This window comes from Gallus gallus, chromosome 2, assembly GCF_016699485.2.
Source record: "Gallus gallus isolate bGalGal1 chromosome 2, bGalGal1.mat.broiler.GRCg7b, whole genome shotgun sequence".
In the NCBI taxonomy this organism is placed as follows: domain Eukaryota; kingdom Metazoa; phylum Chordata; class Aves; order Galliformes; family Phasianidae; genus Gallus; species Gallus gallus.
The window spans coordinates 58,535,061-58,562,619 of NC_052533.1; the positions used below are offsets into that span (position 1 = coordinate 58,535,061).

The 27,559-nt window shown below is 39.3% G+C and overlaps 1 long non-coding RNA gene across 50 annotated transcripts in view; it reads right to left on the reverse strand.

The window, feature by feature from the left end:
* LOC124417794 overlaps positions 1-27,559 on the reverse strand; it is a 320,851-nt gene that overhangs the window by 263,816 nt on the left and 29,476 nt on the right. For 4 of the 50 annotated variants that reach the window (XR_006936178.1, XR_006936142.1, XR_006936144.1 and 1 more), the window contains exon 3: positions 703-790. The exons of the other annotated variants lie outside the window; for them this stretch is intronic. This is a non-coding gene — a long non-coding RNA (uncharacterized LOC124417794). The remainder of the gene's footprint in view (positions 1-702; positions 791-27,559) is intronic. 50 annotated transcript variants of the gene reach the window in all.

The following is a 27,559-nucleotide window of genomic DNA, read 5'->3' on the forward strand; positions in this document are numbered from 1 at the left end:
AGCACTACAGAGCTTTGATCACCCTGCGCTTCCCTGAGCTGCGAGCCCTACGCTCAACAGAGGCACATGCAGGGAGCAAGGGCAGGAACAGGGCTCCAGCAGCAGTGACATGCAGCTCAGGCAGAAGGTTAACATTCAAAGGCAGCAGGCACACTGTAGTGGGAGGAGGAAAAGATGAAGCATATAGAATCAGAGTAATCATGCATTTATGGAGGAGTCAACCTGTTTTTGTTTTCCCCTCCTACCTCTTCTAACAGGCTTTTTTCCTTGGTTGCATATTTCATCATATTATTTTGTTTGTTTCCTCCCTTATTTACTTATTTATTTTTCTTCTATTTTATGCTCTACAAAACTTATTCTGTTTAAAGACAATATATTTTCTCAGCTCAGTCAAAACTCACATAGAGCACCTGAACTGCAGTTTTAGAGCAAGCCACGTTCAACACAGATCACTATAGATAAAGCCCTATTGATGTTTACAACTATTCTAGTTCATGCTAGGGCTTCTCCTGCAGCTCTGAAGTCTGACATCATTTGTAACTACAAGCAGCAGTATTGACAATGAGCCAGAGAGCTGCTTAACTGAGGGAGAAAAATCTTCCAAGCAACCAGGTTTTTACTGCAAGGAAACCTGAAGGTTGTAAGATTTGTCAGATTTTCCTCAACAGGGTGAAGGAAAAGGCTCATTTAGCTAAACTGTACCTGCTGCTTTCTTCCCTTCATCTGAACTCCAAGTCTCAGAGACACTCTTCTGTGTAAGGGCAAGCCAAACGCAGGCACTGACCGCATCCTGAAAATTAATGAGGAAAGGTGGCAGTAGGCAGCCATGGCAAAAAATAAAAAAATTAAAAAAAATTAAAAAAAAAAAAATTGCCCATTCCTGCTAGTCCAGAAGTTGTGAGCTGCCTTGGGGAAAGAAAAAAAATAAAAAAAAATAAAAGATAAAAATTCCAGTTAGTGTAGCATCAGAACGGTCAGTTATTGTTATAGACTATGTCTGTATGCAAAGTCAAGTGTGATACCACTCAGCTTCCAGACCTGACCACTTGTGTATTTACAACCTTTCCAGACACACTTCCTCATTTCTCCACCACCCTGCTACCAACAGACATTGTGTCTGAGCAGTATCTGAAGTGCTGAACTGATGCTCCCATCAAAGAAAGGATTTCAAAAGGAAAAGCAGTTCAGTTGCTGGTTATTCACCTCTGGGACTTAGAAGGGCCTATGCTCACATTCTTTTCCACCACAAGTTTTCCTTGGACACTTTGCACAAGTCTCTTAAGGCAAGGCACTCAAGGAATCCTTCCGAAAACTCCAGAATGACTTGTGCACCTCAAACAGTGCTCAAATGGGAATCAAGCATATTCTGCTTCAGGGGGAAAAAAGGCCTTTTCTCCTCCCTGTAAACCCTCAGCCTTGTGTCTCTGCTCCTCCCTGGCTCCCTGCTGCCAGCTCTCTACAAGATGCTGACCCACTACAGCAGTGAGAGAAATACCAAGCTATTTCTCCTGGATTGCTTTTCTGCAAATTCAACCAGCGAATGCAGCTGAAAGCAGGTCTGGTGAGCGTCAGCCAAAGGTAAGAAGCACATAGTTGGGAGCAGGGAGGGAGAAAATGGAAACTCCTTGTCAGCTGCAAATTGTAAGACTGTTCACCACATGCTGTTGGTGACTTGGAGTTTCAGAGAAACTCCAGAGAAACACCACCAAACTTGGAGTTTCAGAGAAAACACAGCAACAACTCAAATCCTTTTCATTAAAAATAACCTCAAAGAAAAAAAAAAAAAGCAAAAGAAAAAAAAGAAAGTGGGGATGAAAAAAAAAAAAGAAAAATCTGCCCTCCGAGGAGAAGTGCTAGGTGGACAATATGGCCCACCTACAGTTCACAGATGTTGCAAGAGCCTCAACCCACACCTCTCCTCTTCCCAAGGGGCAGTAGACCCACACACACACACACCAGAATGGCACTTTTTGATCCTGTGACATTTTACAGAATGGCAAGCAGGATTAAATGAGCCTGATACAATGATTTGGTTTATGAAGTCGGGAGGCTCCCTGGGAAGAAGACAATGCAGCTTCCGCTATCAAACTGCTTATGGGTTCTAATCCAGGAATGAGTAAATGTAAAACTATAGAAATTAACCTGAGAGAAGGGTCCGAAGTCTTTGCAATAAGTAGGTCTTCAGTACATGTCTGAGTTAAATGTAAAGCTGGCATAGCAGCAGATTTACAGCTGCTTCACAGTCATCCACCATGACAAGCAACCCATGCTTGATAGTTTATGTCTCGCATGAAATCCTCCCATTATTTTGGGCTACAGGAAATAAAAAAAGTTAAAACCAAAGCTACACATTAATATGATATTACTCACTGTGACACTTGCTTTACCCAGTTGCCCAAAAGCCAGTAAAGGTTAGAAGTCAATGAAGAGTAGCATTGTGTTCTCAACTTTTTCTTAATTATATAGATTATATTTATAAAGATATAGACATACACATACATACATACACAATCTTATTTTAACAGCTCTGGTTTTTAACAGCAAGTTCAAGTAAGAGTACAATCATTCTGATTGCATAGCTTTATTACAACGTGACATCTCCCCTCATCACAAAAAATAAACAAGATTAAAACAGCTTCTCAACTGGAGCTGTAAGATTGTGTACATTGATTGCAAACCCCAGACAGAAAGGATTCAAACATGAATTTGAGAACAGCTTTCCCAGCATACCTCATTTATAAGCTGTGACAAGTCTTGTAGGTGAGAGGTTTGTGGAAATTTTGCAGTGGTGAGGCTCCTGCCAGTTGATGTGACTACACAAATGAATTTTCTCTCATATTTACCTGATGTACTTCATTTTTTAAAAGAGCAACAACGAGAAATATACCAGTTAGATCATCAGCTGGATTCCTCAGGGTGTTCCCAACCACCCTTCAGAATTTCCCAAGGAGGTGGCAGAAGTGCACCACCTACGCGTAATAATGCAGACAGAACTCAAAAAGGCAAATTTCTTTCCTTGTGCATGAAAAGCACAGGGAAAACAAAACAAGACTCTCAAATAAAAGTATTGAAACTAAAAATATTTTCATTTATCTTACATAGGATGTCCAAGATGTCCATGAAATATTTTATTTTTGCATGTGCAGATTTCTACAGACTGTATCTCACCAGGACTGTGATTTATTCCCTAGTATTACTAACAGAACATCATAAAAATTTAGTAAATCTTACATACATTGTTTGCTATACCATTAATCTACTGTCTTTAGAATTATTGGAAGGAATAACTGAAGTCCCATAATTCAAATACTCCAAAATACTAAAATAACCTGAAACCCCTGCTGCCATGAAGTTTCACCCAGTCTGATATGCAGTTGAACTAAGAAAAACATGGTCAGACTTGTTAAACAGAACTGATAATAACAGTTTCCTGAGCACTGCAAACCCCTCATTCAAGTACCGTTGTCAGAATTGTGACTGTTCTAGAAAAACAGTGAAATTAGTACTCAACTGTCAATTAAGTAGAACCTGTCAGGGCAGCACCTGCTGCATTCCCAGGTAATAAGCAATGCAAATTCTAAACTGGAGGTCAAGATTGGGTCTTCTACACAAAAACAGGTAGCAGGAAAAGATAAGGAAAGACAAGGAGGGAAAAGAAAAGCGGCTAGTACCATTTGATGAGGGAGGAATGAAGGTGCAAAAAGTTGCTAGAACAAATGAAGGTCTCATCAGTCACACTCCAAATGATATCTGAATGAGAAGGGGAAAAATGCAGAAGGAAATGGATGAGGCAGTTTTTAAAACATGAACCTCTTATTTTTGAAGAGTTCTTTCTAGCATATGTAGTCTATTAAAACGAATTTAGTGCTACAAGGAAAAGTGTCATCAAGATAAGTTAATTACCTTTACCTGTAGCATACCATGGATAAATTCTGTGCTACAAACTATAAAGAAAAAAGAATCACTATCACAGTAAGCACTAATATACTGAAATGCTACACTAAATTTAACACCATATTACATTTCAAGTGATTGCTCCCTCCACCTTCTCCCCAATAAAGAAATCTCACTCTTTTCCTTTTGCATTCTAGGATAGAGGTTAACAGATGAAGCAGATTTTCTTTGTCCATATAGATCTAAATGCATTGCCTACATGCACTCAGCATCACAGAATCAGCCAACTATGTCACATTTCACTTTAGAAGAAGAAAACACTCCTCTACCCCATCCCAAAGTACTCAGCTATTGTAAGTTACTCTATCTCCCTCAACTAGTCTGATGATTCTTCAGAGTAAAACATTTTCATTAACAATAATACTACTATTTATTTATTTATTTATTTATTAATATTAGGCTATACCTAGTTTAGAAAAAAAAACTGCTGAAGGTTTCTTTACTTAGCTGAAGACATAGCCTTGAACATCTCACAAGTCTCAGCATTGCTCAATCTCACTTCTCAAGGCACCAAATAGAGTAAGGACTGCAAAACTAACAGGGTGTGTCTGAATAAAGTAAGAATGCTTCTACCACATGCCACTTGGAAAAGCAGCAGAACCTGACCTTGACAACATGCATTAGTACTTCACCTAATAGTATTAACAGGCCATTCCTTTAAAAAGGGAAGGAAAAGTTCAGCGATAACACTGGCAATACATGAGGCCATTGCAGTTAACATAGGTATCTAAACATTGTATATTAATACATGGGGTGATTCCTTATTATTCAAGTTGCCCCTTTGCTTGGAAATTCAAAGCTTCACTTCAAAATAAATGAAGAGCAATGACTGCTGGTGAACTTTCCCTATTTTTGAGCCAGTTAATTTCCTCCCTCTGGTGAAAGTCTGCTGTGTGCCACATATCCTGCTCCAGGCTATTGCTGAGATGGGAAAGCTGTGGTTCCTTTCTTCCTATTATAAAGTTTAAAACCAGGAAATACATCCGTTATGAATTTTTATGAGTAAAACAAATGTTAAAGACATTGGCAGGAATGCTGGAAGAAAATTCCCAGGACTATAATGGCACATATGAGGCAAGAAACTTACAAATAAATTAATACAATGCTTCAAATTTATCAGGAAACACTGTTAGATGCAACATTACAGATATCTGAACAGCATTCAAAAAATCAAGAATTCAGCGTGTGGAGAAAGGGGCACCAGAAAAACCCACTTCCAATTCATTTATTTTTCCACAGACTGTGCACACACAGGAATGCTGTAATTCTGAGGAAGACCTGACCCCATTCTCCCTCTTCCATCCTTCCCTGGGGGAGGGAGAGCTCCTTATTACTACACTGCTCTACAAAAGGTCTTTAAAGGCCTTGCAGTTTAAAAATAGCTTTTAAAAACAATACTGAAGTCAGGAGAGAGCCTTAACTACAGCCCAAGATATGCAACTTATTATAGTTACTCAAGCGACAAATGGCAGCAATTCTGCTGAAGCCCGTTGAGAAAACGTGAAAAAATTTGGACTTTAAGCCCCACAGCCTTAGCACAGCAATCTTGGCAAGTAAAGGCAGAGTGATGACTCATATATCAGTGACTCGCAACACTGCAAAGCCTCTCACTGTATCTTAGTTTCAGCTGAGATGGAGTTGTTTTCTTCAGAGTGTCTAGTATAATGCTATATTTTGGTTCTAGGAGAAAAACAATGTTGATAACACACCGATGTTTATAGTTGCCGCTAAGCAGTGTTGTACAAAGCCAAGGCCATTCATAGCGAAGGGCCCAAGAAGCTGGACGGGAAAAGAATTAGGATAGCTGATTTAAACTGGCCAAAGGGATATCCTATACCACATGACATCACGTGAAAAGAGTTTGGAAGGGGGTGGAAGTTAATCTCACTTTTCTTCTGCTGCTTGAGTGCCTAGCTGGCCATCAGTCAGTGGATGGTGAGCAATTGTTTGTGCATCACATGTTACATACATTAATATATGTATATGTATATATATATATAGTCATGACTATTATCCTTTTCCATTTTGCTGTCTTAGTAAATAGTTTTATCACAACCCAGAAGTTCTTTTTTTCCCCGATTCTCTCTCCCATTCCACTGAGAAGGACAGGGAGTAAGCAAACAACTGTGTTGTACTTAGTCACCTGCTGGATTAAACCAGAACACACTAGGAAGATTCCCAAACAGTTTTACGAACTCCCAGCATAAGTTCTATCAATCTCTGAGACACAATCTTCTGTAGCAGGAGTCTGCAGCTCGTTGCCAGCACAGGGAAACAGTGCAGAGAGGCTGAGGACAGGGAGTGAGAAGATGATGGCATCACACAAATGAAAGGCAAGATCAGCCTTTCACTCCCTGCTCCTGTGAAAATGGACAACATGGCACACTTAGCGCTGCTCCAGCTTCAAGCATTCTTTTAAGAAGAGGTCAGACCCAAATGGAGGGGCTTTGCACCAAGCCCACCTCAAAACTGTAATAGATATTGGTGTCAATGGTGACTGCAGAGAACAGCTTCATGCCAAACTGACCAGGTCTCAAGTGTGCAAGGAACGTGTGTCTCTAGAAATAGATCGCTCAGACAATGCTTACCCTCCAAGAATAGTGATGACACCATCTCCCTGGCCTTAGGAAGGTTGAGCTCTCTCAAGTAACCCTGACTTAGTCCTTGTGCTCTCTTGGGGCTTCTTGTCCTCCTTGAGCACTCTCACCAAGCACAGAGACCTCTGAGGCCTAACTGGTGAATACGGAGGCACAGGAGCCATGAGTGACAGCCTGCTCTGTGCCTACTGCCCTTAATTCATCCACTCCACTCAGCAGCAGGCCCACACTTTCATCATTCAGCATTTTCTGTTGATGTAACAGCAGAAACTCTTCTTATGACCCCTAATTTGCACACATCAACTCTGTTTGAACTGTGGTTTTGTTATACAAGACCTGCATGCATGAACAGTTCTAAATTCCTCTTTTACTGCTTCCTCCTCTTCTAAACAGCCTTTTTGCATTAGAGGTCTGTAACAAGTTCCCTGTTTAACCAGCCTGCTCTCCTGATACATCTGCTCATTTTCCCTAACATGACAATGGGCTATTCTTGTGCACGGTTCAGGACCAGCCAGCTTTCATGAGATCTTTTATCCTTCAGATCTCCAGTGTTAGTCTATATACCAGTTGTCTGAAGAAGTTAATGTTTGCTTACCTGAAGCCCAGGCTTTGTTACCCTGCTACATGCCTTTCTTGCTCCCCTATGGACTTTGAACAGTCCTATTTCAAGGTCACAGTGATGGTCACTACAGCCAAAGCTTTCATTGATTATCACACTATTAACTACTTCTGCCTTCTCAGTGAACAGCAGATGCAATTAGGTGACACACTTATTCCAATCCTCCAATGTCTGTACCAATAAATTAATCCTGATACTGTCTAGAATTCTTCTGGTTAACTTACATGTCACTGGAAAATTTCAAAGCAGTTCAGGTCACTCTGGCCTCTGAGCCAGAGACTTCCTTAAGTTGTCTAAAAGCTTTGTTTGCCTCCTCCTTCTTAGATGATCGATTAAAAAAATCCCATCACAGTGTCTCTGTTCCTTTACTGACCACGATACACATGCTGTCAACTTGCCTGTCAGATGTCCCACAGAAGAGCTCCACTGCTTCAACATGTTCTTAGAAGAATGATTCCTTGGACCCCTACCTTTATTTTCCACCCTTGAAGAGCCATCTGCTGCTGCCCCCCAAGTCATGCAAGCTCTCCCACCATGTCTCAGTTATTCCAGAAGTCATAGTCATTATCACACACGTAGTATGTTTCCACTCCTTTCCCAGGCTGTGTTTTCATGTACGTGCCCTAGAGGTGACAATCCCCTTTTCTGTTTTAAAAGGGGATTTCTGTTTTCCTTCACAGCCTGACCAGCTTGTTGGACGTGATGTTCTTGCCCCATACTGTCCGGTGAGAATACAACACTGACTGCAAGAGCCAAGTTGTCCTACAGATGGGGCAACAAAGACTCCATGCCTCAGATAAGTGGCAAAACAGACAAGAAGCATGATCACCTCTGCTTCATAATGGGAGATAGAAGCGTGGGGAGACTGAGATAAACAGGAAGTTTGTAGTACAGAAACAAGACCTCCTGATGTCAGCCTTGTGCTTAACCACAAAACTGTTCTCTTCCCCTCTGACATAACTGTCCTGCATTTTATGACCAAACATAGTCGCTTTGAGAGGGCTGAGGAGCATTTACAGTCCAATTTCTAAACAAGCTTTGTTCTTTGTTCACAAATGGTGACAGGGAAGAAAGGAGGAGGATGTGAAAGAAGGTTGTTAAAGCCTTAAATCACTGCATGGTGTGACCAGAGAGGGGGCTTCTGACAGCAGCAAACCAAGTCCATCAAGCAGCTGCACATGTGCTCCAACACCACCAGCAGCCATCCAACCTAAGGGTGCTGGACTTTGCACTGAAGGGATACATTCACAAGCTCTGACCTCTGTGCAGTGACTGCTGGCAGGGAGGTGTAACAGCCAGCACTATCTAGCAGCTTCCAAATATGCTTTAGTTGACAGCCTTTCCCAGTTCTGGTATCATCATCCAAGCCAATGCCACAAGTCAGAGTGGGAGAAGCACAGTGACATATCTTTGCTGAAGAGAAACACAGCAAAAAGTGATGCTCGGTTGTTAAATCTCCAGACTACTCTTTCTGTGTACAATCAATTATTTTAAAAGCCTCAACCACTAATTAATAGAAATTCAACTTTGTAATACATTTTCAGTTTGTAGTGCATGTCGACATTGCCACTTTGTTAAGCTGTACACATCTAAACTGCTTACTTTTAGTAGCTCCCGAAGTCTGGAGTACATCAAAAACTTCTCCTTTCCTTACTTAAATTTAACTCTGCAATTTATCAGCCCAGCATTCGCGTAGCTACAGCAACTAAATACATATAATTACTTGTTAGATTAAAAAAAAAAAAAAAGAAAAAGGAAGAGTAGCACAAATACTGAAATGCATTAATCATACACTTGATGTCACTGCAAAAGAAAGATAAGTTCTTGTGGGCTTCTGTAGTGTAGAAGCTCTTCATTGGTTGTGTTTTTACTTTTGGTGTTTGTGGGTTTTTGGTTTGGTTTGGTTTTCGCCTAATCTTCTCTACACTTCCTTACAGGTACAGACATGCTACTGAATTTTGTGAGTTCTTACTACTGACCGGGGAGGTGGAAATTATGATGTCAAGACAAGATAGTTCTAAGTTTACTTTTTCAGTTAGCATTTATCTTAAAACCAACCACATTAAGTTAATACACAGAGACATGTGGGTAAAACAGCTGTGAATAACATCAGTGAATACGGACTGACAATCATATGGCTAGCAAAATAAACAAACAAATAAATAAATAACAGTGATCATCTTTACTTTTTCATTTTTCCTTGCTATAGTAAAACTCTTACACTTAAGATTCAAGACACAATGCTGCACATTGCATGGTATGAGTAGCATTATTTCTTACCTATAGGAAACTTTGTGAAAAGAAGAGTTTATTCCTTTGCTAACACTGCAACATGTTTTTTACTTAAATTGATCATCAGAGACTGACATGCTATTAAGGGAAAAGTACTAACCACTTTATTGCATACTAAAATCCCCAAGCAAACAATAGTGTTTTATTTCCCCACTTCAAGTTCACATCATAAACTTCATTAAAAGGTGTAAGCTGATTCCGGGACTGTGATTAAATCTGGCCACCAAGGCCATATCTCTGCCCTTTTGTTTTAAGGAACAGGAAGGAAATTCAGGATATGTGCTATTATAAGGGAAGCTAAGATTTTATCATATTTTAAGTGTCTTTGAGAAACTGCTTGCACAGCTCACTGCAGGTGACACTTCCAAATGTCCATCAGTTAGAAATAATGCCTCTGGTTCTCTAGTTTACGTGACAGTTTGGAGGTACATTTACACCAACTGCCCTGTGTTCTTCATCACATTAGGTTTTAAACCTTGTTGTCCCAAGTACTCACATGTTTCCACCCCTATACCTTATCCACATCAAATGAAGAAAAAAAAAAAAAAAAAGGAAAAACCCACAACACCACAGCTCAAACACGTTACTCTGAGGAAGACTGTGAAATAATCCTCAATCATCCCTTATAACAGAATGAGTAAGGTGACAACAGAGGCAAGCTGAGGTTGAGAGGTTGAATTAATGCTCTTCAGGAAGGTAAGATGTTTCCAGAGACTTGGTAACCCAGAAAAGAGATACGCAGATGCACGATTGCTACATTGCAGAGGAAGGGCAGGAGGAGTCTTTGATAGTTTACTCCACCCCTACGATTTCTGGATGCTATTGTGCAGCTGTTTGATGTCACATCTGGTAGCAATATACAGCACACCACCCAGCTTTATCACCCTTGTTAGTGAGCACACCCAACCCATCATTAAAGTGTCAACAGAACAGCAAGAGTTCTGCATCCACGTGGAAAGAAACTGGCACAAGAGAAGTCATGCTGATAGGAACAGAGGAAACGCTCTGAGAACCAAGCCCAAAAATCAACCTTCCTTCTCGATGTAAGCCACATGTACTTCATTCATCACACCAGCATGAAACCTTGAACCTATTTGATTAGGGTTCATGGCAACACTAATGATATCCTGGCAACAATGATAAATTCCTTCTGTCTCCAGCTCTCCAGGAAATGAGGTGCCATTGACGTTGTTACTGACTGGGACAGAGTGAAAGCAGCAGAAATTCTAGCTTATGGGTTAACTCTTCCATGAGTATGAAGCCCAAAACAAACACACTGTACACACTCAGCTGGTTCCCAGACTACCTCAAAGATCCAGTCATCAGGGATTTCCACATGTTTGGCTCTAAATACATCAGAATCTCTTTGCATCCATTGGCCATGCAGATACTCCTGGTAAAAACACAGCTATCGTCACCGCAATGATAAGCCAGAAAGCAGTATTTTGTACTCCCCACAGCAACCTGGGTCGAGGGGAAACAAGACACAGAAAACACAATCGTCACAATGGACTGTGCTCAGCACCTCTTACTATATTTAATTTTCAAATTCTGGAAAACATTAACTTTGTGACTAATAATGCACAAATTACCTTGAATGGCCATAGACAACATCTGTGTCTTACAATGTAGTGTATTCTCAAAGTGAAGGGGAAAAAATGCTCAGAACTTTATTGCTTGCATTTAGAGTATATCTAGACATGTAAGCAAAAAGGTCTACCTCTATTAATGTATTTTGGTATCTTCGCTAAGGGATTTTATTTTGCCAAGAAAACTGACAGCAGGAAGGAGGAAATTTTCTACCTATCCCTATCTCAAATTATATCAGGCCTCTGCTTTAAATAACTACCAATAAAATTACTTAGAACAAGAACTTACCCTTATCAAAATTAAGTGCCATATGCTTGGTTTCTGACTATTAAGTAATTAATTGCTCTCAGAAGATACAATATAAATTCAAACTCACAAAGTAATTTTTCATCCTCTAAATAGTCTGCCAGGGAAGACTTACAGTGGCTGTGAGAGTAAATACATAGGGATTCTACAGGTCATTTTATGTTCAACTGGCACATTTTTAAATTACCACTCACACCATTATTTTGTTTCTGTTGGTGCTTCTTGTAATGAAAATCCCCTATTCACATGCGGACTGTAACCTCTGTATATGATTTCCTTGATTCATTAACTGAAATTGACTAAATTGTTATTATAGCCTCAGATAAAATTCGTTTTGATAGACCATGGGTTCTTCACTGTGAATGAAGGTAAATGTTACCCAGTATTTCATTAGGCTACTAACAGCATCTTTGTTTGTTAACGTTCCAAGCAGATCATTTGTCAGCAACTACAAAGCCATTAAAAACTATATGAGAGGTGCTCCAAAAGTAATGCCTCATATTTTATTATAGTGGCTCACAGTGTCAGAGGTGGGTGTTGGTAGCATGGCAGTACAGGTTGAGCATTCTTATCAGTATTCCACGACCTTTTGTTGCTGTGCATAGATGGCAGCAGAGGGGCAGTCAAGCAAAATGGCATCTGATATACATGTGTGTATAAAGGAAAGGTGTGCCATTGAATTCCATTAATTGATGTTTGTTTATAGAGACCAAACAGATGATGTGGGCACAGTGAGGTGGTGGGCGGTATATTTCACCAGAGGTGACAGCAATATGGAAAACAAGCCATGTTCTAGACAGCCATGCAGAACTGTCACACCACAAAGCAAAGAGCATCTCAATCAGCTCATCCACACAAATCAGCAGATTGTGACCAGGTAACTGTGTATAGGGCTGAATTTTGGCTTCAGTGCATTGGAAATGATGGTAACAACATTGTAGTATTGCACAGTTTGTGCCAGGATGGTGCCACATAGTGCTTATACCGCATGCAAGTTAGTCACAACCCATTAAACCAATATGAGGCAGAACATGACTATCACATTATTACTAGTGATGAGACGTGGTGTAACCACTATGAGCCAGAGTCAAAACAGTGGTCCATGTATTGGTGACGTGAGAATTCCCCATCAAAGAAAAAGATCAAGATGCATCCCTCAGTGAATAAAGTGATGTGCGGGTCTATGGAGATAGAAAATGGGTGATTCTTCTGGGTTTCCTGGGATATGAACACATCACAAACTCTGACCACTACATTGCAAACCTGACAAAGCTGAAAATTTGAACTTCCAGAGTCAGGCCAGAGAAGAAGACAACCCTTCTCTTGCAACACGATAATACCAGGTACCAAAACAGTTTGAAGACCATGGAGCACGCTGCCAATCTTAACTAGACTGTCCACCGCATCCACCATTTTGTCTGGATTTAGTGCCCTCTGGCTTCCACCTGTGTGGGGCAATGAAAGATGGACAGTGTGGGAAATATTTTTCTAGCACTGACAGCATCACAGAAGCTGTGAAACAGTGGATTGCCTTGGCTGATACAGATTTTTATGAGTGCAGCATGCAGGCTCTTATTCACTGTTGGTAAAAGCGCATAGCTAACAATTGTAACTACGTGGAAAAATAGTGTTTTGTAGCTGAGAATTTGCTCTGTCATACAGTGTTATTGTGTTTTTTATATTTGTTGTAGTCTCCATGGAAGCAACCAGTGTATTTTCCCTTTTTGGAAGATCCATATGAATGCCAGAGAACCTTCAAAGCTTTTAATTTTATTTATTAAGAAAAATGCTAAAATTGCCTTGTAGAACTAAAAAACATTAACAAATATTAGAAGATCAAGCTAGTTTGGACTAAGCAAAATATTCCTTAAATTTATCTTCACAGGATGGTGCAGTCTTTAAATCCCTGCATGTCTACTCAAAAGAGCAGATCACAATGAAAATGTGTTTTCTGCCTACAACCACGTAGGCAGAATAAAAAATGCAGTTACTTCTCATATTCAGAATACTAAGGCTTTCAACAAGTATTTAATTAAATAAATTCAGAAAATACTACTATTCTTTAGAGTTTTAGAGCATGTATGGAAAATAAGTCAGAAAACAGATACATGTTTCGTCAGTTGTTATTCATGGCCTGGAGAAGTCCAGTGTTCATTCATCAGCTATTGAAAAAAAAACAAATTACATGTTTCTTTCCCATACAATGGCATTGTATTTCAGTGTCAAAGATGCAATGTTTGCAATCTTTCACAAATAGAAGACACTAACGTCATTAATTTCATTTTAGCACAATGTACTGATCTACTAGTCCATTTAACTTCTCCCAAAGACTTTCCACTAGAAGCCAGTGCAACAGATATGAAAGTAGTGATGAGACTTCTGTGAAGAAATGTTCTTCTTCACTTTTTTTTTCCTCTCCATAAACAAGTATATCTCATAATGGAGGCTTTTGATACAAAAGGCTATATGCCCAAAAGCACAGAAATCTGAGGCTACATTCAAGCACGCTACTCAAGGCAGAAAAATATCTTTCACTAGTTGCTTTCCACTTGATGAAAGAAAAGAAATAAAAATTACTCTTCTAAGAGTAACATTTCATCTTTAATCCAACATAAAACCAGGAACGCAGGCACAATATCTCAGCTTACCTGTCCCTCTCTTCCACTACTGGCAAGCAGAATTAAACAGTTAAAGCACTTTCTTTTTCTCCACTAAATTTAACACATTAACAGGATTACATCACGAGATAAACAGTCATAACAAGTTATTTTTTCTGCAGCTATAATTGTCCTCTAATTTTAACAGGTAACACTGAAAGTGATTAGAGGTTTGCAGCAGCAGTCTAACAAACAAATTCAAATTTAAATTAAAATATGTTAAAAATCAGACAGTGACAGAACAAGCAAGCACCAGGACAAAGTGTTCAATAACCATGAAGATATTCAGTAAATAGCACCCTACACCTCATGCATTCTACTGTAGACACTGCATAGCAGTGCTTGAAGCTGTAAGCCCATAAGTGCTAATACTTTTCCTAGGAGACATTTTAACTACTCCAGAACCCTATAAACATGATGTATTTGGGGCAGTTACACAGAAATCTCTCAATGCTGAACACAAGTGCCATAGTTACTGCAGAGTGCATATGGTTTCTGAGCTGCATCAGCCTGGGTCCTGGTTTAGATATGCCTGAAAACTGACCACCTTCCCTCTCACTGCTTCACAAGGAAATAAAGAATGAGTCTGTCTCTTTGTCACCTCTTGCAAATCACAGATTAGTTACTAAGGAGTTTGAAAGCACAACAAAATAGCAGATCAGGAATCCACGCACAATGGAGGAAAAAAAACCAAAAACCTTGAATAACTGAATTTCCTTCTAGAAAAGCAAGCTTATTTGTTGTGTGTGGCAGAGCAGTTCCCAAGGTCATCCCCAGAGAGAATTTAAGATAAACTTTCAGCCTGACCTTGTCCTTAGACAAAAAGAATAAAATAGGCCAGCCAGAGGGCCTGGAACTCTATGGATCTCCAGCCACAAAAGGAAACATTCACTACAATAACTGGCTCAGGTGAGACTTTGAAGTTATAAAAGAGTAAAGGATGGGTTTCATCTGAGAATCAGATATTCTATAGAGTAGCAGTCACAAAGGAGATCCTTGATTAATGCTGCTATCAGTGAATACAAAGAGAGACTGAAGAGAAACAATAGCAATGCAACACATTACTGACAGAGGTGATCCTCAAGGAACTTAAAAGATACTAGCAAATCTTGCATCATGAAATCAGGGATCTTCAGCATGGGAGTCTTTCAGTGCTATCCCAAACTGTCTCTCCGAAAGTCTCTTTTCTACATCTGTGGTGCAAATTTCATGGGTTACATTGCTTTGTTCAGCATTGAGCAGCTGTGAATGTCAGCCAATGAAACTGCACTCAAGCTACTGGCTGTAATGATTGGGAATGGGGATACATTCTGCGAGGAGACCTCATTGCAGCCTTCCAGTACTTACTTGAAGGGAGCTTACAAGTGGAAGAGGACTGAATTTTTACATGGTATGATAGTGATAGGACAAGGGGAAATGGCTTTAAACTAGAAGTGGGTAGGTTTAGGTTAGATGCTAGGAAGTTTTTTTTACTCAAGAGAGTGGTAGGGCACTAGAACAGTCTGCCCAGACAGGCTGTGAATGCCCCATCTTTGGAGGCATTCAAGGCCAGGTTGAATGTGATCTTGGGCAGCCTTATTTAGTTGTTAGCAACCCGTGGCACAGAGGTTGGAACTAGATGATCTTAAGAACCCATTTTAACATAAAGCCATTCTATCATTCTGTGTCTTAATGGTGCAAATGATGCTCATTCATAGGTTACAAGGATCCCTATTAGTAAGAAAAGAAGGGGGGCCATCCTTGACTGCTTGCAAATATTATAGGATCAAATATTGGGTCGATTTGTATTCTTTGCCTCCTTATAAGCACTTCCATTACAGTCAGGCATTTGGAGTCACGAAAAGATGAAAAGGTCCTTTTATTTTGGCAGTGCTACAACTGCAATTCTTTAACTTCTAGGTTTCAAGAATCAAAAGACTGAAATAATTTTCAAATACGGAACAAACCAAACTGAGCATTCATTCCTCCATTTCAGAAAGACATTTTTTTCCCTAGACAATATTACAGTTACCTTTTTCAAGTAATAAGCTTCAAGTAATAAGCTACTTAAAAAAAAAAAACAAAAAACATAATTGAGTGCGTATGGCATAAAGTAACCCAGAATATGGCTAAAAGTTATACTTGCAAACAAAAAGAGCTGGACTTATCTTTGAACCCCCACTGAAGTATGAAGTAAATTACATTAGAACAGTTCAAGAGAACTTTTTCCTTGAAAAAACAGAAGTTAGGAATGACACTTGCAACATTAAAATGACAATGACATCACTATCTCCATTATAAATCACTGCTCTAAGGACTATTAAATAACTCTTTCCAGGCTGAACTTTGACACAAGGTCAGAGTGAGATAGCATCTGTGCAGTTGGGTAAAAGAGGGGAAATGTCAAGTTACACTCACTTTAAGTCCTTTATTTTTCTTTCCAGAGAAGATACAAGTACTTGAATGAGATTTATGCTGGTTGACTTTAAGAATTTGTAGAAATATGTTTAAAATATGAGGGTTCTTGATCTTGTTTTTTAATAAGATACATATAATAATACATAGTCAGCAGGGAGAAGAACATTAATACCAAACCACTAAGAAAGTAAACTACTTCTATTATTTTTTCATTTTCACTTTGCAGAACAAGACTCCACATGACTAAGCTGCACCATTGCCTTCTTGGCTGTTATTTGCATTTGCACTCTGATGTATTATCATAAGACAACTTTTTCATACTGTTCTAAAGCAGCAAGTCCCAAATGAGGGGTCATGATGCTCAAGTAGTGTCACAGATGTTATGACCAGAGTCACAAGCCCAACAAAAGTGCACTTGTTTACAATGGTATCTGAAGTCACAGGACCAATAGAAGCAAAACTCGTATACAGGAGGCTTTTAAGCAGCTAATATAAGGAATTATTTAAGGCAAGCTTCACAAGGGAGTCTTACGTGATGCTAACGCAAGATAAATGCTAACTACGCTTAAGTGGCCATTAATAATGAATACTTGTGCTTTATCTGCAGTACTGTGATATCTACATTCCTAAATTATAAACTACTCAACTCACCAGTGTCAGTCAGCTGGCAACTGCCAATATTTACTAAGAGGAGCTCCAGAAACCTGAATGTTCTAGTTATTTCAAATAAAATAAGTGTTGTTTGATTTGATATTATTGCTCAAAACCAAAAAGAAAATTCCTAATGAGACATTGATACAACTCAACAAAAATCTTAACAAAGGCTAGAAACAAAAACTCTTCCAGAGAGTTCATCCAAGCTAGGTGAACATGTACTGCTGCACTTACTCAATTACTAGGACACTCCAGACACCCCCTTACTACGTCTAAGCTATCAAGTCACATTCCCCACCAGAAACGGATGAGTAGAGCAACACCATTAATATCAATATTAATGACACAACACTTGAACAATACAGGTGTTAGGAGTTATATTTCAGACTGCCTCCAATCCAGCCTCATGACAGAGCAGGGACTGGGAGGCGAGGTGCTCTAAGTATGCTCTAGGCATGAACTTCCTGGCTTTGTGTCAACTCAAAGGAATCCAGTTTGTGCACTCCAGGACTGTTCCACAACATGGATCAAGGGTGGACATGGTCAGCCCAGACTCCTGATCACCTGTACAATTCAAGAGTTAATTCCTGAGCCAAACTAAAATGCTAATGTGGCAAAATAAATGCCCATATCTTAAAGCAGAGTGCAAAGCATCGCATTCACATCTTCTACAAAATCTTGTGGGATTAACTTTGATTAACTGAAATTTGTTAATGAATTGCATTTTGGCTAAATGAAGAAAGAAATACTAGAAAGAAGACAAGATACAAGAAAAAAAACTACATGCTCAGTATATCTCAACTGAAATGGAATTCATAAGTGCATATCCCTTCATCCTTCCTCCCCTCCAAAACAGTTGGGAATTATCTTCTTATGGGGGAAACACAATTCACAGCAATATCCACAAGTACATGGAAAGTGTGGGTTGCTATAAAAAGGAAAGAAAAGCCTATGCCTTCTGTTGCACATTGTTAAATAAAATATGTTCACACTTAGAATTTAACGATGTTAAAAAAAGAGTTGGTAAAAGCATGAGCAAACTATTGGGAACTGGTCTAATTTTCACTTTGCCTTCATTTCCAGATTTAGGGACATGAGCCTACGCAATAATTTTTTTCTCTGAGGCTTAGAAGGATATAAGAAACTCATTCTTTTTAGCTAAAAGTTAGATATATTATGGGCTCATGTATTCATTTCTAAATAGTAATAAGTATCTCTCATTGTGCAATACATATGTGGAGAAGTTTAGCAAAGCTTCACCAAAGCAGCTTTTTTTCGAACCTCCACAGAGGTAATTGCAGATGTTCAAACTCAACTGAAATTTTCTAGTAGAAGTGACAGATTCTCACTCACATTCACAGTCCACTAAACATCCTGACCTGAAGTTAGGATACTACAGACACTTAGCAATTTTAATTTCATTCAAAATGGAAAGGAAATTCTCCTTTAAAGCACTGTATGAAATACATTTGTACATATAAGCTAGTATCTTCTCCAAGCAGTAAATACGGAAAATACAAAGATGGAGTACCGTAACAGCAGAATATCCATACCCTAGGTTCTCACAGAATGTATCATCCCAATGAATCAACCGTCTTTACTTGAACACTACAAAGACTCAGGCTAATGATTTTTAAATGTAAAATCAAGTAAATTTAATGTTCACTGTAATACAACACTTGCCTCAGCACTAGTGCATCTGAAGAAGAGAAGGAAGATCTTGCAATTAAACATAACACACATTCAGATTCACAAGCATTAAGGGCTTCAAAAAAAAAAAAAAAAAAAAGAGGAAACTGCTTCTTCAACGTCATAGTGATATAAGCCTCTCAGGGATCCCTAAAGTTCTGCTTACCCAGACAGAAACTTTATATTTCACACAGCTGCAGACAACTTTAAGATAACAGATAACTGAAAACCAAAAAAGTTGCATTCCTAGGGCTGCACGTATGGAGTTTGAAGTGATCAGCTGAGGTAGGAGCTCATTGCCATCTCATTCATTAAAATTCACCACTCCAAAATATCTTTTCGTGTCTCTAACTGTCACAACACAGTTTACTTCCTTCTGATTTGTCAGTTTCCTCTACTAATTTATACAAAACAATGAACTGTCATTGTGAGAGGCTGCAGTATACCACAGCTAAGGCGTGGAAACACCATTAAATATTTGGAAATTAAAGATATATATAACACCACATTGAAACTAGAGGGCCAGCTGTTTGAAAAAGCATAATAGAAGAACAAAAGCATGTTTGGTGAAACAGAATATTTGTTACCTGTGAAGGTCTACCAATTCCTTTTTACCTTTAGAGCATTAACTATTTTTTTTCCTGAATCTAAACAGCCACCTTTGCAAAGGACACAAAGGGACTTGAAAGAGAGGAATTATACTTCCAAGTATGGAAGATTTTTAGGCTGGTTTACACTGGCACTAGATCCTCCAGAAGTCAACAGCAGAGGTAGGTAATATGTAGATCAAAGTGCAGTCAAGTCTCAGAGTGAAAACAACAGCCACCTATTTCATTTCTGATCACTGGGTATAAAAAGGGTCAGATGCAAGCCTGCAGCAAAACCTTTAGAGGAACACAGTGTGTTCAGGTAAGCTCCATTCCACTTGTTCCTGAGCTCTCACCTTCTTTCCTATACATACTTTTAATGAGTTCTAGTGAACTCATCCTCAGAGAGGAAAGCGGAAACAAAACAAGCCTCAGTCCCCACTTGCAGCCTGTGCCAGGACAAGGTGCTACCTTCCATGCCACCTCATCTTTAGGCCAGGAATTCAGCACCCCAGGGTCATCCCTCATCCCGCCTCTTCATTTTTTGCATATCTCCTCCTCCTGACTCGCACTTTGACATTTCAGCATGTGGTCTCTAAAACACGTGCAGAAGGCAGCAGATGTTTTATGTCATGTGAAAATGTTATTGTTTCTCAAAGGAAAAGGTAAAGCTTTCATTCTAGTATTAACCATTCAGGCAGCCAAGCCTTTAAAGAAGGGTCACAAGTGAGCTGGGTAGCAGCAAGAAAAATAATGGCATAATCAGACTAATCTTACTCTGTAGGCTATTTTATTCTTCTCTATGTGCTTCCTGCATACATCATTTCATTTACCTACCAAAGCTGATGATCAATTTAAAGATGCTGTTGTGTCAAATGAAAAGAAATACAAACATTACAGAGAAATTTCAGTTGAACAAGAAGTCAAAGTTTAAAACCACTTCCAACTGCGGACCCTTGGTCTGCAGGCATTTCTCAGCACATATTTAGCAAACAGCATGAGTAATAACAGCACATGTTCTAAAATAAACCCTTGTTCTTGCCAGACAGCACAGCTGACTTGCCTTGCTTAGGGCTTCCTCACCCCAAAATCCTCACACTCTACTTCTGAAACAAAAAATCGTTCTTTCTACAGAACACTGCCTGTTATCCTCTCAAAGCTGAAAAGAGCAGTGCTGGAGATTGAACAGGACAGGAGACTGCAAATCCCATAGTGTTTCTCACTCAAACAAAGTGCCATGAAAGAGTAAGGAATAAACCACCCAGTCCACCCTATGATGCACACTGGGTGCAGCTGCCCTGGTGGTGTCCAGGCCTTGCTGCAACTGGAAAGCTGTGGCATCCCACAAGTCAGAGCAAGGCTTCCTTGAACATTTTTGAGTGCAGTCCTTCACAACAAGCCATTTTCTGGGTTTTATAACAAAGAAAAAGACTGAAACCAATTAGCCCCCGAAAATAATAACACAGAACAAAAAGTTAACAATAACCCTTAATTTTTGTTTTACTGTGTACTGGTAGCTTCAAAGAAGGTGGTTTTTATTATTAAAAAAAAAAAAAAAAAAAGAAAAAGAAAAAAGAAAGTGATGCATCTCCACAGTGTAACATTAACATTGGCTTGTTTAAGAAGTTTCCAAGTGGAGTATGGTACTTCCAAAAAGCTTGACCTTTCCCTCTGCTCAAACATAAAAGAAGTTCTTACTGGCAAGCTCCCAGGCAGCTGCAAATCCACAAAAGAAGCCCTTACTGGCAAGCTCCCAGGCAGCTGCAAATACACCACCAGTATGTATATTGTGAACTGCGGGGCAAGAGCTACCTTTAGCCTTGCTGAGTTCCAGCAAAATGTAATTTCTGCCCATGACAGATTCTTGATGCTTATAAATAACAGTACTGAAGACAGGTTTAACTGTGTAAAGGCTTTAGTGGACTAACAGATCAATCCTGCAGAAGAAATCCTGACAAAGCACAGTACTAAAATTAGACATACATGTGAAGATCAGAGCCCTACTCAGTCTGACCAGAGCAGATTTCCCAAATACTTTGGTTACCTCTACAATTACTGTTCATGAAACACGTACAAAAAAAATGCATCCAAGTCAGTCTCTGCCATTGTTATGATTACCACCTTTTGCCACTTATAATGAAAACTACACTTTGCAATTAATCCAAAAGGAAAGATGCAAAACTAGTATAGCACACTCTCTGTACACATATGCTCCAAGCATAAACAAGACACAGTGCCTGTATTTCAGATTAGTCTTTAAAACTTTGAAAATACCTTATCCCAAAGGTACTGTCAACTAAGCAATTTTAGAAGCGCTCTGCAACAGAAAAATCAGTTTTACACAATTTAACTCCTAACAGACAATATATACAAGATTTTGTAAAAGTGTATACATAGTGCCATATTTTTGATGTTGTATTAGAAGTCAATGCAAAAAAAAAAAAAAGTGAACATATATGAGGGCTGCTGGGCCCACAACGTCAGAGGCAGATGTTGGTGGTATGGCAGAAGAGGCTGAACCTTCCCACCAATTTTCTGTTACATTTTGTTGCTGTGTGACAGATGGCAGCAGCAGGGCAGTCGTGTAAAATGGTGTCTGACGTGGAAGTGTGTATGAAGAAAAAGTCTGTCGCTGAATTCCTCCATGCAGAAAAAAAAATTCACCCATTGACATTCATTGACACTTGCTGAACATTCATGGAGACCAAACAGTGGACGTGAGCACAGTGAGGCAGTGGGTGGTGCATTTCAGTAGTGGCAACAGTGACAGTGGGTCACCTCCACTCACGTAGATTTTTAGCAGAGTAGTATGCAGGCTCTTGTTCACTGCTGGTGAAAATGCATAACTAATGGTAGTGACTATGTTGAAAAAGTGTTTTGCAGATGAGAATTTACTCTATCAAATAGTGTTATTGTGTTCTTTGTATCTGCAGTAGTTTCCATGGATATAAGCAGGGGGCATTACTATCAAAGCAACATACATACAATTTTGGTAAGAGCATTAGCTGTATGCAGTTGGTTGCCTGATGTATTTTGCACATCTTTGAATATAGCTTGGCTTTTCTGGTCATTAAATCTATTCTGCAAATACCTAGAATTTATTTTTTCACCTTAAACTTTTAAAGCAAATTTGCAAGAGTATCTCCCATACATTGGATGCACCATTTTCATAAGCTTCAAAAATATTTCTTAATTTTCTGATAAACACAGTGTCAGCAACATAAAATATTTTCTAAATTGTCAGCATAACCCAGCCTTGTTTAACAGACTAATAGTGTGGATCTTAGAGCAGCTTTACAGAAAGCATGTTGTCTTCCATTCTTTAAGTTAATGCCACTCAGTTATACTCACTGTGTTTAAAATGATTTGGGGAATTTTCTGGATTTTTTTTTTTTCTATTCTCATTCTGTGTTTGTGACACAGAATCATTTCCAATTCATTTACAGCAAAAAATCTATTTGAAAAATGTAGTTTGAAGACATCACTGAATGAAAGCTGCACCATTTCTACATAGATTACGCCAAAGAGGGGCTCTCATATGGCCAAGACATTAAATATATCCACACACTCCACTACAAGTAATGTTTATGCTTCTGAAGAAAAGAAACATACCACTAACAAACAGAAAAGAGGTAGAGTTTGTTGGAGCAAGTCTGGTTCAGCTTGTGTATCTGATGAATTGTACTGTTTTTCAGCATTTTTTAATGCAAATAAAGTCAAGATATGATGTAGAAGGATATTTAAGATGCATTTTTCAGAGCTTTCAGAAGGAGCAAAGTTAGTATGGCATGTCACTCTTTCAGAGACCAATAATTTCTGAAAACCTGTGACAATATTGATGGACTCCAAGTCTTATAAGTGGAGAAAATAACTCATGTAAAGAGTTAATAAAAAGCATTTCAATTACAGTTAATCTTAAGAGAAAAAAAGAAATTGTGACGCTCCTATTCAGCACATTACCAAGCAAGAACACCTTATAGCAATAATAAAGAAATGTAGGAATTCTAGTTTTGGAGGCAGTACAATGACCAAAGTCATGCCTGGGTAAAAGACTCAGACTTGTATTGTTCTGTGTTTTCTTAGCACCCTACAGATCTACAGTTCAATGCATTCTGCTTTAATGACAAAATCTGGACAGAAATGCCTATAGGAGGCAATGAAAAAGATCTCCAGGCAGTCATTTTTAAGATTTAGAGAGATAAGCCATAACAAAGGTCTTCATTTCTGTTCCTTGTGCAGCATCATTTGTTTTCCCTGTAATTAAACCCATGAGTTAGGATCATTGTCATCACCATCAGGACAAGGGAGGAATTTCTCAGCTAAAAAGCAAAGAATGCTTGTGAGCAAGAAAAGAAAATGGGAAAAAAAGAAGAAGAAGAAGACGGAGAGTGTGCAGACCAAGATGAATACTGGCAGAGAAACCTACTGAGCTGTGATAAAAACTTGGGGGGAGGGGAGGGGAGTACATGCCACATTGTCACTGCGTTACTTCTGCTGCAACAGCAGCATCTGGCTGATCTCACTACAGAGCTGAATGGGATAAACTGAACAGGAAGCATAAAGGGAAAAAATAGACAAGATATGATTTATTATGTACTATATAAGAACCACTGGTTTAACTGTCTGTGTTTCAGTACATCCTGACAAAGAGAAGAAAAAGAATCAATATTTATCATAAAGCAGCAGTTCTTAAAAAAAAAAAGAAAAAGAAAAAAAAGAAAAAAGCCAAAACCAAGCAAACTGCACTTGCTACTTAATTAAAAAGCAAATGAAAGAACATCTGGGGGAAGTACTGTAAAGGTACAAGTAGATCTTAGAAGGTTACAAGTTAGTTGCTAAAATATTTAGATAAAACAGATCACCTTTGAAATGCTATGAGAGCAGCACATGTGTCCTCCTTTAATGAGTGGCAAGACTAATAAATCATGAATAGTGAAATCATGAGCTTGGAGGGGGGTCTACCTCTTCATCTGTGACAATTAATGTGTCACCCTCAAAGCAGCCCAGAGGCAAATTCCTTATGCTATTTTTTATGCATGTATTGTTTTAAAACACATCTCCTCCCAAATTACACTTGACATTTCCTTAATGGAGTGACTTGCACTCCAGCCAGCCAGCATCATCGATTTGAAGACATCAGACATGATAAAGATCTTACAAAATTCATCTAATCTCTATTTGCCCCTCAAGATACAGGAAAAACTTCCACCTAGAAAAAACATTGAGGCATCTACTTCACTTATCAGCAATAACATTACACACGTTTAAACATTTTTCTATAGGCTTTTTGTGAATTTTTCGTGATCAAAAGTACTTCAAAAGTATTCTATGGTTGTGACCTATATTCACAAAACAAGGAAATGTAAATGTATACTAAGGAAAACAACAAGGGAATGAAAAAATGTAAACATCCTTTCCACCCTACACACAGAAACCAAAAAGCTCACCTTAGGGTAAGCTTATACTGTGCTTAATTTTTAGGTTAGCATCTGATAACAATCACAGCTTCTATCATTTGTCTAGCAAGTCTGAGTCAAACTGTGCAGTTTAAAGTCTCTATGATGCAATTTGCTTTCTGAACAACTTTGCATGCTGCTTGTATATACCACTTCCCTGTGTTTTTCCTCTTTTATTTTTATCATATATTCTCTGGCATCCGTACACAAGCAGCACTACTCACACAAGGTATTTTATTAAAAAAAATTATCGGTTGGACCATCCAGTAGACAAAGCCTGAAAGTCTGTCCTTCAATAGAGACAAGAGGAGGGGGAGAGGTTCACAGTGGCAAATGAGGAATCTGACAAGGAAGCTGCAACAGCTCCCTGCTAGGGGGAAGAACACTGTCCTCTCAAGCCTATAGCCCACTCCTGCCCAAGGACTGTCATCATCTGTGTAGCTGGCAGAAAAGTACGCTCACCCCCGACACCCTCTTCATACTTTGTTGTCAGCATATCAATTTAAATCACCAACGAGGGCACTATAGCACTAAGGTAGTCTTTCCTTGAATGGTAATTGTCTGGACTTCATATTGATTCACCTTATGTAGTGGCATCTCTCATGCAACAGCACATAAAAACCACTTTTAATCATGCCTGCTTTTTGGTACCTCATTTAAAAGGCTGGTGATGTACAATTTTTGCTCTGCTCATCTACATTCAAATGAGCATTTGTCAGCAAGCACCACTGAAAGAACAGTCTTTCCTTTGCAGATACTGTCTAAGGTTGGGGGTGAGAAACACTCAAGAATTTTTGAATGCCTGGGTTTTCTAACAGTGATGTACCTCTACCATCACACATTTGAGCCAGGAGATGCACAAAACGAGAGCAAGCCAGTTCCTTGTAGAGAAGCATCAGATGGGTACAGGTTCAGTGAGCTCTAGAGCCAGCATGCCTCTTCTGTATCAGCTGCTGAAAGTCACAAGCAAAGATGAAACAAGCAAGAGCTCACAATCTGACTCTGTTGTCCTACCCAAAGGCTTCAAATTCCAGTCCTTTTGCAGGAGAAATAATTTTGCTACCTCAGTGACAGCAATTTCCACAGGCACTGAGCAATGAGAAAAATGCTGTGATAAATTGCCATAAGATCTTCACCTATCATCCAAATAATTTAGGACTTCTCATCAATATTTGAGATACCCAACCTGAAGTTCTGTATTAAAAAAAAAAAAAAAAATCTTTTAAAGATAGGAAAAATGGAAAAGTATATCTACATTAAAATTATGTTTAAACTACTATTTGTAATATGTTAGAAAATCCACAGCCACATCTTTTCTCTCATCAGGATCTGTGTCTGTTACTTTCGTTCTAGTGATCCTGGAAGCAGCTAACACCTTAAGCACGTAATTGCCACAGTACAACACAACCACTGCATACACAGGGAAGGGATCTGAAAGTCTTTGGCACTAACTGGGAAACGAATTGGTGAGAATTGAACTTGAGTGTTAGAAGTTGCTATCTCATCTTTGGGCGCTGTTGAAACATTTTTCCAAAGCCCTCTACAGGTCCTAGGAATTTGCTGCTGGCTACTCCATCAAGCCACAGAAATCTGTCACTCACTGGAGAGGAGACTGCAAGTACAGGGGCACAGACAGTGCCTAGGCACTACAGAAAAGAATGCCTTATTTTTCACATTCCCTGCTATTCCAGCAGCAGCCCACCTTGTACCCGCAGGCCACGCTCGCCCAGGAAGCACAGCAAGAAAACAATTTTGCAGCTGTCTGGTGCCTTCAGTCCCCTGCCTAACATCCAGGCTCTTGTTGCACAGGTACACTAACATCCATGAGATTCCTGAAGGCATCTGGCAGAAGTCAAAGCTTAACACACAAGGAGACTAAGGGTGGAGGGGAAGATAAAGCAAAAGGATGACAGAAAACCCTAGTAAGAGTCCTGTATCTTGAGGGAAGAAAAGAGATCATTGTGAGTTCTATTTCCTCACACTTACACTAGAGAACTCCAGTGGGGTACACAAAATTAATGAGGACTTGTAGTAAACATATAGCCACTCCCCCTGCGTAACAAACACATAGGCATTAAAAAAAACCTGCTGCTCTTCTCAAGGCAGATGGAGTAACGCTCAGTGGCTCTGGCTTCGAATGCATCTGGTAGTCAGACGTTCCCTTTCACAAAGCTCCTCCACAGCTCCACATCAGGGCTCCTCAAGCAGCACATGCACAGTGCAAGCCTCCACATAGCCATAGCACAGCAGAGCTCTCTAAGTCACTTTGATCCTTCACAGCAGTTAAAAAAAGGCTTCTAGTATTAGCAGTAACAAAAAAACAAACAAACAAACAAAAAAGGTATATGGGTCTGGATTTGCAAAATTGGTGAACGAGCTTACTCAAAGAAATTATATGTGAGCCATGTATCTATGAATGCAACAGACATCTGCAAAATAAAAAATAGGAGCTATGAGCACAACAGTCCAGTGGTCACCAAAAGGCTGACTACATCTCCAGAGGAAAAAAATAGCCCTTGGTGCTGCGGTGGTGGCAAAGTGTGACATGAATGTTTCACACAGCGCCGTCCACACCAATTTAAATGGTTTTCTGTACATTCACTGAGTGTTTTAAAAAACAATTAATTCATTATTTATTCCTCTGAAATAGCGAGAGCTAAGAATCTCACACAAGAAGCGTTTATGACACAACTCCCTTTAACGAACACCGAGGGACTTTTCATTCCATGAGGCTGTGGCACAATAGACTGCAGGCTCAGGA